This window comes from Aethalodelphis obliquidens, unplaced genomic scaffold (assembly GCF_003676395.1).
Source record: "Aethalodelphis obliquidens isolate GAN/ISIS:26980383/991018 unplaced genomic scaffold, ASM367639v1 scaffold41, whole genome shotgun sequence".
NCBI lineage: Eukaryota > Metazoa > Chordata > Mammalia > Artiodactyla > Delphinidae > Aethalodelphis > Aethalodelphis obliquidens.
This window is the reverse complement of record NW_020837985.1, coordinates 12,999,389-13,015,332: the sequence shown is the minus strand read 5'-3', so window position 1 is coordinate 13,015,332 and position 15,944 is coordinate 12,999,389.

Here is a 15,944-nt window from a genome sequence, read left to right as displayed (position 1 = left end):
GTTGTGGGGATCCCAATAAATCAGTATGGTTTTGAGAAATTCTTCTTAGACACAAAATGTTTTTGACAGCCCTTGGCCTTCCTTTCTTAACAGTATTTCATGGTTTGTTTGGGGTTTTTTTAGATTCTTTATGGAGAAAAATCTCTGTTGGTTGCCAATATTTTTGAGACCCTTTGCTTGTTAATTCATTTTTTTCCTTACTCATTAATTCATTCAATGTTTATGGGATTCAGTATTGATGGGATATGTCTTAACTCTCTTGTCCTAAGCAGGTCAGGGTCTGACTCTGGACATCATCAGATTCTAGTAAAACACAAAGGACAGGACAAGAGCTGGGGCTGATGGACCTCAGAGGGCAAGAGCCATGTGGTGGCCAGGCCACGTGATACACATTCAAAATTAAAACTCATGATCGTTTGGGTTTTCTTAAAGTTTCCTCCATGTGGGGAAATGATGTAGCTGTTAGACGTTCATGGTGATTTTGATTTATAATGAATGAGGCATCACGTTTACAGTCATATCATTTTCCTTTCTTCAACTCAACCAGCTATCTTATCTTTAAATATCTGGGCCTTCTTTTGGGGAAAAGGAAGAAATCCAACACAATGCATAGAACGCATGAGTTCTTTTCTGTACCATTTCCACTTATTTTAGTCAGTTAAACCAAGAAGTGAGAAACCCTAAGAAATAACTTGTGGGCAGTCTGGCCCATTTTCTGCATTTTTCCAGAAGCCCCCTACATGAAGGTGCAGAGTGCATCTTTATCAGGCAAATAGGCTTTTTCTTTTCTCCTTTAGAAAGTATACTTATGTACTTTCATGTGGGCCCATGAAAACAAAGAGGGTGTAAGCTTGATGAGGGCAGGGGCTTCCTCTGTTTTGTTAACACTGAATTCTCAGGGCTGACGGCACTGCCTGGAACATGGAAGGTGTTCAGTTCTTGTTCATGGAGAGACCAGGAGATGGAATCCTCTTCTTCCTCTGCTTTGTGTCCTCTGTGTTCCCCATTCTATCCCATTGATTATACAGCTTTGGCCTTTACCTCTAGCTCCTCCAGCCTCCTGAAACTTTAGGTAAGTTCCCTGCTAGTCCCAGCTCAACCAAACGTAGCTTACCCAGGCTCTGCTCTCCTTGCCAACTCTCAGGTCGAATGCTTAGATAACCGTGTAGCCTCTTTGGTGTTCAGGTTTCTCATCTATCAGGTGGATTGTTCTGAATATCTGGTGAATAATATGTCAGTATTTCACTTGAGAAATATGTGTTATGTGCCTAACAGTCAAAACCCCAGCTGGATACAGGAAACATAAGGCTAAGTAAGACACGAATCTCCCCACCCCAGGGAGCTTAGAGTCTGGTCGACCACTGTCATTATGAGAAGACAAAATGGTTTCACAATGAGCCTATGTTTTTAGAAGACCCAGAACCATAACTTATTTGCATTTCCAGCCCTTCTGGTTAAGTTTCAGAAGACTGAATCATAACCAAGTTCCAAGAAACAGCAGGGCTGTTTGCCGTAAACAACCTTATGTGTGAAACTGGGAATGGATACTCCCTGATAATTTTCAAACGCCAAGGTGAGGAATGAAGACGGCAGCTATGAATGTGGGGGCCGATTCTGAGAAATAAAAGACTGAAATGAAAAGTAAAATCAAAATACCTTTTTCCCAAGATAAAATTGACTGTGCAGCTGAGTTTTGCAGCAAAAAGGTGACAGTAATGAAGAAATGAGGGTCTTTCCCTTCTCAGATTTTCATGGTGCCATCCACAAATGTATACGGTAGAACGTTTCCAATTTTCTAGAGTTTAGACTTCATAATAATTGCGACTATTTTGAGTGCCTCCTCTACATATGTATGTATGTATATGTCTGTTATTTCTGGGCGTCATTCCTTGTTTAATAATAATCATTTAAAATAAGGAAACTGATGCTCAGAGACTAAAAATGGAGAGCAATTGCCTTGCCTTAATTTAACATATCTTATAATTTCTGAGCTGATTAGAAGAATATATTAGAAGAGATACCTAAGGGCCAAGTGTAGATAATAAGCCTGAACCATCTTTAGAGAGGAAATAGCTGTGCAATGAATGCCATTTTGTTAATTGCACAGGTCCTGGGCTCCATGGAGGTTGTGGAGAACAATGTGACCACACAGCTAGAAAAAAATTCTTGTCTATAATTAAGGTAAGTTCACATTTTATTTTGTCCACCGGATAGTTGATTTACTGGAGTAAATTGCAAGGGAAAACCGATGTCCTTTCCTCTTCCCCTCCTTCTTTCTCCATTAAGACTGTGAGCTCCTTGAGAGCAAGAGATCTAAGACATTGAAGGGGAACTTCAAGCAAAAGTCTGAAATTTGATACGGCATTCAAGGCTTCTTTCTGCCTGTGCACTCAGCCTCCTGCTTGGCACTCTTTGCCGCACACACAATTGCTTTTCAGCGTTGTGAGTCTGCTGTGGTTCTCATTCACCGTGCTGTTTCTACCTGCCCTGGCTTTGCTCATGCTGTGCCCTCCTCCTGGAATGTCTTTGGATCGTGTTCATCAGATCAAAACCTAATCATCCTTGCAGACTCAGACAGGGTCAGGTCACCCTCTTCACTCCTATTGGCAGGCTCTTCCAGACCCCAGAGAGCCACCGAGTTCCCCACATTGCCTTACAATTGTATGCTAATACCCTTTGTCTCCCCAACAAGACCAGGACTCCTTGAAGGCAGGGATTTTGCCTTATTCATCTTTTTCTCTCCAGAATCTGGCATGTAAAACACTTTCAGGAAAATGTCCAGAATGAACGAGTACTGCAGAATTTCTTTCCTTCAGAATCAGGTGCTTTGATTCTTTGAATAACATCTCTGTCAGTTGCTTTCCAGACTCTCATAGGTACTACAACACGGATGGAGAACTCACCATCAGCAGAGGCAGAGTGTACCTGCTTCCTCTTTGCTGTGGTTTACCTTCTCTCCTTGTCCCTGGCAGGTCTTGGAAGGTAGGATGTGCTCATGAAGAGTACATAGGTCTTCAAATTGGAAAATCTAAGACCCGCTTCTGTGGACCTTCAGCATAACTATGTAGGCTTGGGTATGACTAATCTTTAATTCTGTGATATTAAAGTCCCTTCATCTTTTTGGCAGTATTCTTGTGAGGACCAAGTAAGAAAACAGATCTGAAAGAGATACTTGTTATAAAGTTATTTTGTAGTTATTAATTATAATTTTCATGATATAATTTTGTTCCCTGGAGTCAGGCAGGATGAAGTACCATTCTACGTTGATCCAATATATCTTTTTTTTAATCATGTTAAATATTGTGCCAGAAAAGGTGAGGTGCATCATTGATGCTCCCAATACCTTTTGCTTGATGAGTTTGAAAATTTAATGTTGTCTAATTGGCCAGTAGAATAAGACTTGTAAGACATAATTGTCTTGCTTGTACCTTGATAGTAACAATAATGAGAACTAACATTTATGAGGCGCTCGTCAGCAAAGTACTTCTGGATTCATTATGAAAACAGCTACCACATGTGAACACGTATGAGTGCCATGCGCTGTGTTAGGCTGTTTATGTACAGAATCTCAGGTCCTCACGGTGACATTATGAAATGCTCACTACAAGTCTTCTTTTACTCATATAGAGACTGAGGGTCAAAAAGGTCTGATGCTCGGGCACAAATTTTGCAGGAAGTTGGTGACTCTCTTCACTAGAATTTGAAACCAGCGTCCAACGACACTGCCTTTCCGACCTGGAGCATTTGTACCCACAACTAACATGATCTCCTCTGATCCTGACAATGACTGTGGAAATGAGGCTTTAACAAGCTTTCCATGGACAGTGTCACCAAGATCCAGAAAGGCTGAGAAGTTATTTAAGAGCCCAAATCTAGGCAGATGAAATAACTTTAAATTGCCATTAATCAATTTGTAAGCATCCTTCAGCTGGAGCAGTTGGGTTGGTCAAAATTCACCCGGAGGGGTAACAGTAGGGACACACGTATCCTCTGTAACAAGACCATTGACACAATACCATTGACAGCGGATGATCTTATTGTCACTCTATACGTGGTGACATCCTTTCATCTCTCGTCATTTTAAACAACAGAATTCATTAGTTTCTTGCCGTGCAACCTAGGGCGAAAACAGCTGCGGGCTCTTCAGGTACCCCTTGCATCCTACTCCCCTCTCTGTAGTCCCAACCATGCTTAATTTTCAAAAGAGCATCACATCAGGAACCTGAGATTTTTGTTTGGCGAGAATCACTCTCTCCAAGTGCTTTTTACAAATGGTAGCTGATGTCCTCTAAGGCAACGGTGCCAATCAGAGAACTGCATGACATTTTGCAAGGTATGGCGGGAGTCAGAAAAATCCTACTTACAGGTCCAATTTCTTCCTCTGACAGCCAAGCACATGAAGTGGTGGCGTGGAAATGTCAATATCACCTATCTCCCCGGGCTGCGGAGAGAGGCATATTAGAGTATATAAAATCCCTTGCCTGCAAACGTGAGCCCTCACTTTCTTCAGTTTTATTCAAAGTCACTTTGTAGAATGTTGTTGCTGTTGTTTGGTTTGTTTTTTGAGAGATCCTTGGAGGCTTTGGATTTAATTCACATATTTGTTGAAATTTCTTTCGGGTCAGGTTGACTGAAGGGTGAAGGTCAGTAATGTGTACACATTAAGAGAAAATTCAAATCCTTGAGTCGTGTCTACCTGCACTCCTGATCCGGCTTCCCCCTCCCAGCTCTCTGAGGCAGTCACCACCCTCAATGTGGTCACTCTCACCTCTGTGCTGTGCCCACACGTGGACTCTCCTGTATGACCAGATGAGCCAGATAAAGGGAAGGAAGGCGTCCAGGTTGACACCCAGGTTTCTGACTCAGCTCTGACAGCCGAGTGGAGGATGATGTAATTCTCTGAGTTGGGAAGGCGGAGGAGGAATGTGTTTGGGAAAAGAAGTTGTAGGGGCCTAGGACATGTGTCTCCTTGGTAAGCAGGACTGACTCCAAGACTTAGGTCTCCAGGAAGCCTCCTGTGATCCCTTATACCCCCTTCAACTCCAGGCTACATAACATACCCTGCACTCTGCTTCTGCACAATTCTGACCTTCCTAAATGGTCATAATTCTCATGATATACTCAAGCAGTATGTTTTAGAATATGCTTCCCAAGGGACTCTGAATCTTTTCCATCACGGACCTAGTTATTTTAATTTATGCTCAGCATGTGCTACCGTGCCCAATGCATAGGAAGCACTCAATAAAGTTTTGTTGAATGCATAAGCTAATTAATGAATCCATGGTTATGTCTTCAAGTCCATTGTGCTTATAAACATAACACCATCTTGCCCCTACTTTTTGCCAGGCTCCACCTACTATGGTAAAACTCCAGAGTCAAAAATCCTGTGCTCAGTCACAGAGGTGTGGGTGTGGCAATGCCTGTTTGGTGAATCGGAGAAAAGGGTCCCAGCACAGCTGTGGGGGTCTTGCCCCCCTTACTTTGGCAAAACCGCCACCTGCTCACCTCCTCCTCCATCCACCCCCATCCTCTCAGCCTGTGCGGACACCCAGCGTCCTTTCCCCACCTCATCTCTAAAGCCAAATTGACAGCCTGAGAATCCCTGAGCTCCTGGCTCTATTTCTCCAGTTGTGTTATTCTGTCTCTATCTCTATTTTATGATTTCTCACCTTGAGGGAAAAACAGAAAGAGCTATTTTTTTTTTCGCTTCTGCCCTGCAGGGGGTAGAGCAGATTCTGAACAGTATAAAATGATCTTGCCAGGGGTTGAAGTCATTCTCAGGTTCTAACCATCTCTCTGTGTATTCAGATGGACGGACAGGTGAAGTATTTCTTTTCCGGTCAGCAGAATACTGTCTTATTTAGGTTCCGTGGGAGAAGGAAAAAGAAAGAACAGAAAGTGTCAGAAATGAGGAAGGTTTATGTCCATGGATCATTTTTTTGCAGCCATTCTGCAACACTGACACATACTTTCTTGACCAGAGACATGCAAATTTGAAGAAGAATTCCCTTGACCTCACTCCACGTTTTCTCTGATAATAGCCCCTTGCATTTGCCTAATCCTTTTCATTTTGCAAGTGGTGTTGCATCCATTAGCTCTTCTTATTCTTTAAGGATCCCAGTGAAGTTTGTAGGATAAAAGTTATTTCCAAGGTTAACCCATGAGGAAACTGAGGCTGGTAGGAGACAGTGCGCATCAAAGATTGGCCACGGGCTCGCTGTCAACGGACGTCCACCTGGACAGGGACCCTCATTTTGCCCAAAGCCCGCCCCCCGTTCCTTCTCTCCATATCGTATGACCTTTTGAAGTGCACAGCTAACACAGACTTCATATATTTGAGTCATTTATTTGACTATAATTAAGAGAACAAATATAATTATCCGTCACATTTTTATTTCCTGATTTTAAAGTTTGCTTTTTTTCTAACATTTACGTTTTCTTTCCTAAAGGACCATGAAGTGGACCATTTCATTCTTGATGGGAATCATGAGGATTAATCTTCAGGATTAAGAACTTTCAATGTTCTTCATTACCTCCAATGGGTCCTGCATACCACTGTCTCTGAAGCTTGACTTTTACTGAGAGCCTTCTCATTATTCAAGTCCAGACATACCTTGAATGTATTTTTATAGCATTCCTACCATATATTAAGTTTACATATAAAAGTCTACAGGAATAAGATGCACTGCTGTGCTAGGGAAAATAATAGTGGCATCACTTAGCACTTCCTGTGTGTGTTGTACACATATAAACTAATAGTCTTACAATTACCCTATGAAATAGGTATTATTACTACTCCCATTTTACCGGTGGAAAGCATGAGGTATAGGGAAGTGAAATGACCTGCCCTAGTTCACACAGCAAAGAAGTGACAGAACGGGATTTCACACCCAGGTGGTCTTGGTCAGAGTCCGTGCTTGTGCTGTATAATATACTGCCTCTCCTAGATCGCTATGAAAGCCTTAAACCTAATGCAGACTTGGAGACTTAAGAAAAGTGGGTTTCTTGGAGATAAGGAATACCTAAGTCCTGAAGGATGAGTAGAAATAAAGGCAAATACTAGGTGGGGCACTGCAGGCAGAGGGGAAACTATGGTGCATGTAAAGGCGTGTGATCCACCCAGGGAACCTCAACTACATGATTACAGCTACATATAGAGCCCTAGACAGGGATGGCGGTGGGAGATGAGCACAGAAAGTGTGTCAGGGCCGTATGAAAAGCGACAATTGTCATGCTAAGGATTTGGGACTTTTTCTGAAGACATTAGACAGTCATGGAAAGATTTGAAATAAGGAAGAAAGAGGATAGGCTTTGGTTTGCCTCAGCTGGATTAGGGAGTCAACCTCAAGGCAGAGACACTAGTTATAATTCTATACTCAACCTCCAGGTGGAGCGATCAGGATGGTGTTGTGTCACTGCCCCAAGAGCCTCATGGAGATTAGAGTCCAGGAAACAAAGGATGACTCAGGAGGCCCAGTATTATTGTGGGCACCGAGGGAAATGCAGTAAAGGGCACTTGAAGTTAACCTTCACCTCCTCGTGGTGAGGCTCCTGTCATTGATGGAAGGGAGGGAGGATAGGAGTCTTATCAGGTCCATGGAGCTCATGCAATTACACTCGACCTCTATTCAGAACAGTATTAAGAAGCTGTGTTAACTGGAACACAAAAAGCCTACAGGATCTCTGAACTCATTGGAAGCAATAAGAGTGGTCTTTTCTCATCATCATAATTATTAGCATCCTCAACAGTTTTATTAACACCATTAATTAAAAATGTGCACGGTACTTGAGCCAGACACCCCATATTTCAGAATCACTTCTTCAGCAATAAAAGTGTGGGTACCTTGGGACACGTATATTATACATGCATGGCTGTGCTTTTGGAAGAGCAAAACCCCCGACATCAAAGAATGTCGTTCAAAATGAGAATAAGTATTCTATAGAAATCCCACACCATGAAGGTAGTCATAATCAAGAAAGCTGCTTAATTAATGGAATTTAACCAAAAAATGTATATATACATATATGTATATATATACATATATGTATGTGTACATATATGTATACATACACATATGTATATATACATATGTGTGTATATGTGTGTATATACATATGTATATATATGAGAAGGGGAGAAAGAAATCACAGACTCTTGAAACATAGGGAAAGGACAAAAAAATACTAATAATTTGTCAGTGTGGATTCAGCACCATACTGGGGCTGTCTACTGTCTCCTGGCTCCATGCACATAACTACTGCAATGATCCAACTCACTTTCATTGCCCTGAGCCCAGGATCCTCTCCAAGCAACCTTAGGATGACAATGTGTTTTTACACGTAGACAACCCTGCAGGAGAGCATGCTCTGACCAGCGCGCACAGCGCTCCAGTGGGCCTGCTGCCAGTTCTAATTTTTCAGTTTAAGCATTAAATTGACATCTGATTTCTCCATCTGTCACTGACAAGTTTGGTCGCTCTGAGTCAATCCTCCTGAGACTGATCACCTTTGCATATTTTTAAAAATGGAGATTCAATACCCAAAGAGCCCAAAGGAAAACTATAGAACCAGCAGGATTTAGCTGAAGTGGTTTTGAAAGAGAGGCTTCCCTAAAGACATGTTCAAGTCTGCGTACATTTTGGGTTGTCACGACTGGGAAGGTGCTACTGGCAGGAAGTGGACGGAGGCAAGAAATGACGCTAAGCCTCCTGCAATGCACAGGACCACACCATCCCCTCAATGAAAGAATCACCTGGTCTGAAATGTCAATAATGCCAAGGTTTAGAAAGTCTGAGCTACAACAATGTCATCTTTGGGTTCTGGTATGAGCCACTCTGGGCCATTTTCTCTGAATTCACTTTGAAACTATAATAAAAACAAGAGCTCTTGTATATTCTGATTTGCCGGTTTATTTTATCCTCACTGGCATCTCATGTATAGGAAACACTTGCCAGTCCCATTCCTCAGATGTTTCAACCATAGAAGAGACACCGTGATGCTTGTTAAAAAATTCTTGTACAAATTAATAATTGCATTGCGGACTAGAACCCAAGTTTTAGGCTCCCCTCATCTGTTATTTTTCTCTGCAGCCTGGCACCTTCAGACAATAACCCTTGACTTTTTGTTCCAGAGTTATATCTCAATGAGCTATCTAGTTTTCGGTGATTGTACTGATTAAACAGATTATTATTTGTAAAACACATCAAATGTTTACTGTCAATGCCGTACATCGCAAGGAAAAACAAACAAAAAGGGAAACCATTCATTTTATGTCTGAGAATATACTGTGCTGTATGTGAGCTGAAGTCCTATTTGCATATAATTTGATACCTATCTTGTGGTGCAGAAATGCTAGTCTCTTAGATCAGCAATGATACAGCTGAGGAATCTGAGCCATCTGCTGAAAAATTCCCTTGTTTTCTTCTTTTACCTCTGATTTATTTAATGTGAAAGAGACAATGCTGCCATTTGGATGGAGGGTGTGGGAGGGAAATGTCAGATATTCAAATCACAGGCAAAGTGTGGGATGTTCTTCTCTAACGCAAAATGCAGATAGCTTATCAGCCTGTGATCTGAAATATAGAGGTGGTTTCTTAGTCTCAGTAGCAACTCCTCCTGAATGCATACCATTCATAAAGTTGAACTTTTGGAATCAGTCCTACAGCTAATAATTGTCAGAGCTGGGAATAAAACAAGAGTTCTGTCTACCAGATTCATATAACTAGAGAACATTAGAGACGGAATGTTTTTAAAGGATTATCTGGGATATGGAAACGTTCGTAAACATGATCCAAATTATTTGCTGAATGTTTTGTGAATCCAATGCCTGATGCATGAAGAAATTATCTTCTGAAAGGGATGTTCAGAGCATGAAACAGAACGAAGAGTCACATCAGAGATGTGATCTCATAGCTGGTGTGTGGGAGTCCTGGGATTTGGTGAGGCAGGGGAGTGGTACCCAGAGGGTCAAAGTCTAGTTAGAAGGAAAGTTTTGTGTAATAAATATAAAACATGTAGAAAGGGTATAAAGAGGCAACTATGTCAGAGGACTGGAAAACAGGAGAGTTGGGAGAGATGGGCTAAGACCTCAAATGGCGCATGGTGCCGTTGGGCATGCTCTCTATGGCATCCAGTATGAGTATCAGGTCTGGGGTCAGAAGATGGATTTCTGAAGAGTCATTTCAAAGAACTATAACGAGCCACACAGGTGGGAAAATCGGTCACTTAGCACTATGAGTATGCTTCAATTCCTTAGCAAAGAAGAATAAGAACACATATTTTTTAGTTTTTATTTATTTATTTAAGTTTTTGTCTTTGGGGGGGATAAAAATGTACTGATCCATGATACGTTTGCAACAATGATTAGTTATTATTTTTATCTGTTGTTAATAAAGTACAAGGGATGAGGTTAAGCAGGAAATACTGGGAAGAAAATGCATTTTCAAATTCCATTAAACGTAGTAGGAGCTCAAAAAAGTTTGCTTTATTCTTTCCATATTCTCTTTCATAATTTACATTATAATTATTTGATGCACACCAGTTTTCCCAATGGCTTAGAATCCTTGGGGGCAGGATATGCAGAAGTCCTCGGGACAAGTCTATCATATAGCAGGTTCTCAATATACATAGTGTCTTTCTTTCCACCCTCTCACTCTGCTCGAAGCAAAAATATGTACAAAATGGGTACCAAAGAAGACAAGGGAATTACGACTAGGGTGATGGTAATCAAATGGCTTTCTTGTTAGATGTTCATTATTCAAGCCCGTGGGCATCTTCTTGGGAGGCTCTGGATACAATTTAATATCTATTTGAGACTCTCCTGGATGAACACTCGCAGGGTGAAGTCCAGCCAGCAACTGTCTCATTAACATAGCCAGCACCACATGCAAATATGTATAACTTCTTTGTGTTGGACTTCAAAGGGAATTTCCCTTACTGGGATGAGCTATATTGAGGGCAACAATCTTTTTAGTGTCATTAGGGTAAATGAGGTAGTAATGGGATTGCAGATTAGAGCAACTTCAATCATGTATTTCACAGTCCCCCAACAGGGTAGCTTTTACAAACAGCCAGCATCCTTAATTGAAATGTAAATGCATGGTAAATTATGAAAAATAAATTATGAAAAGTAATACATGGCCCAAATAAAAGATCAGAAATAAAAGGTTTTACGAAGTTGAGAAAATGAGTCTGAAATGTTAATTGCTTGGCAGGGAATAGCTCACACCGTCAGGGCGTGGGGGCGGGAGTGAAGAAAGGAAAGTCATTTCCCCTGCAGTCTGTGCAATTTGTCCATGTCCTTTTCTTCTCTATTCTGGAAAAGGTTCATGCAGATAGAGCCCTGCCAACTTCCCCTCCTGGAGACAGAATTCAAGGAATAGAAAAGGAAGAATTAAAGTAAAAGGAGGATATTGGAGGAGTTGGTGGGGATGCCGCTAAGGCTGCTGGGACATGGTGTCCTTTTTTTATTATCAATCCTTTGGATGAATAAAAGTATTTAGAACTAGAACAGTAGCCAGCAGCACACTTGAAGACTTGATTGACCCAATTTGTTCCCTTCGTCATAGACTATAGGCATTGTCTTTGGCGACACAAGAGTTAGAAAGGAGTTTACAGTATGATTGCATGATGTCATATCACAAAAGTGATCTCCCAATCCTGTCTCAATCCTCCATACCAGGAGGATGTCCACATAAGGGAAGGGATCGAGTTGGGTTCTGTGTTGTGTAGGATGTTACTGTCTTGGGAATCCCATCGTTTACAGCTTCTGCATTAGGGACAACAGTGTGCTTTGATAAGAAAGTGTATCAGCTTCCTTTGCTACTGTAAAAAATTCCTACCAACTTAGTGACTGAAAACAACAAAGATGTGTTATCTTAAAATTCTGGAGGTCATCCGTCCAAAGTCAGTCTGAGTGAGCTAAAGTTAATGTGTCAACAGGGCTGATTTCTCCTGAAGTCTCTAGAGAGAATTTGTTTCCTTCCCTTCTTCACTTTCTCGAGGCTCCCTGCTTTGTGGGCCCCTCTTCAGATCCCTCCAATCTACTTCCATCATTGTATCTCCTTCTCTCTGACCCTGACCCTCCTGCTTCCCTCTTATAAGGACCTTTCTGACTACCTCGTGCTTACCAGGATAATTCAGGATAGTCTGCAATCTCAACATCCTTAACTTAATCACATCTGCAAAGTTCCTTTTATTGTCTAAACTGACATAGTCACAGTTTCCAGGGGTTAGGACATGCATCATTGGCATCTTCATTCAGCCTACTACAGGAAGCTATTTAGATATTACTCAGCAGTGGGACTGATTTTTAGGGAGATGCTGAAGTACCTGCGTTTATGGCAAATGATTGGCTGAGGCAGAGTGAAAGGAAAGGGAAGGCGATTATGCAAATGCACAACCATTCCTACCTTCTCTGAGATCACGGGCCGGGAGCAGATTCTAAAGTTTGTCTCTGAGCCATTTAAACTCCTGACTATCAACAGCAAATACCTGCACAGTTATTAAAATATATACCAAGAAATAAAAAGATGAGTCAGAATGGTCCCTGCCTTCAAGAAGCTTGAGGCCAAGTGAAGTTAGAGATTAAAGTGATGCTTTCAGTGTCACATAACTAGTGCTAATAAAAGAAATATCTGTGTAAAGGAGCATGAGGCCAGATAAACTGTGTCTTCCCATTGAAGGAGAGGCAGAGAAAGATTCATATTAGTGGAAGTGTAAGAGTTTTCCAGCCAGAAATAAAGGGGTAGAATGTTAAAAATTATTTACTGTCTACTCCACAAGCTTCTTTCTAAATACTTTAAAGGATACACATTGCATTTGTTCTCAATTGTACATCCCACCTGAGTAAGAAACAGGTGGTATTGATGAACAAAGTGTCCAAGGAACTAATCATGGTCTGGTCTGTGTTCTTTGGTGAGTTTGTTGTTTTTCACTCCACATGGTCCGGACAGAGATACCCACTCTTTCTTCATAGATCTTTGTTACTAAATGCAGAACAATTCTAATCCACATGTTTTAAGGCTGGATCACTTGATTTCTACTGAAGTTGTTGCCAGTGTGCAAGATGTTCTGTGATTATAAAAAAATATGATAATTTGGAGGCAGGTGATTGTTGTCTGAGTGTGGAATTGGTTACTTACTGACCATATGATATTGCATATATCACCTCTGCATGAATGATTTCCTTGCTGTGTATGGAATTATTTTGAGGAAAGCATAGTACTGTCCTCGGAAATACCGACTTTCACCGACAGTAAACCACAAAACATCCAGCTAATGTTGGTTTTCTTTTATTGTTTTTGTTACAGTAAGTATGTGCTTTTGAGATCAAAGAAAAACAAAACAATGACTGTAAGCAGAATTAGAGAATGCCAGGATTCTTCCAGAATAGACGTACTACAACCTTAATAATGAGCTTGGAGGTATCTGTTCCTATAGAGATTGATACCCAGCAGGACCTTCCGGAGCTCCTGGGCGCAAAAGCCTTTCTCTGTCCTCCATTTCTTGATTACAGGAAATAGGCTTCATTCAGCCTCCATGATCTTCCCTGAGTTCCTACAGGCAGGTTCAAAGAGTTGCTACTTAGGGAAGGGAAGGGATGCAGAGACAAGGGAGGAGCAGTTAAAAGAAACAATAGTGCAGCCTTGGGGCAGGGTCCCGGTTCCCCCTCAAGGTATACACATAACAACATCTTTGAGTTGTTTTGCAGATACTGAAACCCCCTCCAGGTGGGAGAAGTTAACTGTGTGCTGCCCACAAGCACGCAGACCCCAGACCAGGTGGAACCGGAAGGTTGATGATGCCGACTCCCACTACCTCCCCACCAACCAATCAGAAGAGTGTCCATACCCTCCTCTTTGAACCATTACTATAACACTCCTCCCTACTCCCTCCAGGTGGGGACACAACATTTTGAGGGCATTAGCCCGCTATGGCCCCCTTTGCCTGGCAAAGCAATAAAGCTATCCTTTTCTACTTCACCCAAAACTCTGTCTCTAAGATTTAATTCAGTGTCAGGGTACAGAGGCTGGATCCGGCTTCAAGACGGGAGTAGGACCAAGGATCAGAGACCAGAATCAAATGGTGTTTCTGGAGTGAGGACCTTTTGTACATATGAGAGTCTTAGGAAAGATCATTTTTCTTGAGTAAATGGTTATGGTTATGGTACACGCATGTGTGTGTGTGTGTGTGTGTGTGTGTGTGTGTGTGAAGGGTGGAAAGAGAAGTGGGTTAGGGAGTAATTTCTTATTTCCAAGAAACATGGGAGATCTTAGTACCGCCAGGCCCGCACTAGTTTAGGACTGTGCTGATGTATGGGCTGGGTACAATGGTTGGGAAACTGATCATGGACTATGAATATAAAGTCATAAATATAACCCTCTGAAAATTAACAGAAATAGAGTTATGTCAACCCCCAAATGGGCTGCCAAACCATGGAGGAGGGAGATCACATTGACATTTAGGGTGGTTACGGCTAATCCAGCAGGAAGGGGTAGAATGTGTGCTTTCTCTGCGAGTGTCTAGCCCATCAGGATGGGGCCACAGCCACATGGGGGGAGCAAGCTGGAGAGGAGGTCAGGTAACTTCGCACCTGAGCTGCAGCGTCCTTTGTCAGCTTTTGCCAACAGCCAGCTTGGAACATCCATCTTATGTCTGTTTCCATGCAAAAGTATAACAACTGACATCTGACCACACTGCAATAATTAGGAGTTCCAGTTCTTCCCCACAACTACTACGTTTTCAACAGAGAGTCAATTTCCAAAAAGAAGTGAGTTTGTTGTTGCTTTCAGGCAATCTGCAGATTCGAGATAACTGACATTCCTTGACCCTAGTGAGAAATCAACCCTCCGGCATGATTCAGGTTACAATGTTGTCCCTTTCCCAGGTTCTCTTTGGTCCCCTTTACCTTAGTAATGGCCATACATATAATTTATTTCCCAGATCCTATTGCTAAGTGGTTACAATGTGAACACTTATTCAGCAACTCATGATTATTGTGGCTGTACGATCTATCGGTTACCTATTCCTGAGTAACAGCCCATCCCGAAACACAGTAGCTTTAAGCAACTGTTTTCTTTGTATGTGACTGTGTGGTCAGTCATTTGGGCTGGGATCTCCTGGCTGACTCTTCTGATCATCTTGCCTGTGGTCACTACACGGGCTGCATCCCCGGGTGGGTCGACTTGATGGTTTAAGATGACCTCACTTAAGCCTCTGTCATTTGGTGCTAGCTGTTAACTGGCCTTTCTCCCATCACTAAGTTCATCATCCCAAGCTAAATTATTGAATTAAGGAAGCAAGAGAGTATGAGTGGAAGCTGCAAGAAATTCCCTAGGCTTAGGGAATCCCACGATGTCATTTCTTCCACCTTGGCCCACCAAGCATTATCACATGGTCTGGAAGAGCCAATGGCAAATTTCCACACAAGTGACACTGGAATGACCTGCATAAACGAAGAGGAAATTACAAATGGTTCGTATGTTTTGAGCATACACTATATACATTAGACACAATTCTAAGATTGACATGCATTATCTCAGTTAATTCCCAGAATAACCCTAGGAAGTAGGTATTTTAATTTATTCTTATTTAACAGATGAAGAAATCGAGGCACCAAGAAATTAAAGTATCTCTCCTGAGGTCACACACTCTGTAGATGAAAAAGCTAAGCTTTGATTCCAAGTCATCAAACTTCAGAGTCATCTCTTAAAGCATTTTGTAAGGATGATAAGGATTCAGTAGACAGTTGGGGAAGCTGCAAAAGGTCATACATTCCAGTAAGAGGGAGAAGCCTGTTCAGACTGTCAGGGGTCAAGAGGCAAGGCATGGAGAGGGGGCACTTAAGGAAAACGGAGATAAGAGGAAACAGATGGAGAGAGGTATGGAGATACAGATCCTGGTTAGAACTGGAAGGACCATAGATACCACAAGGAATTTCAAAA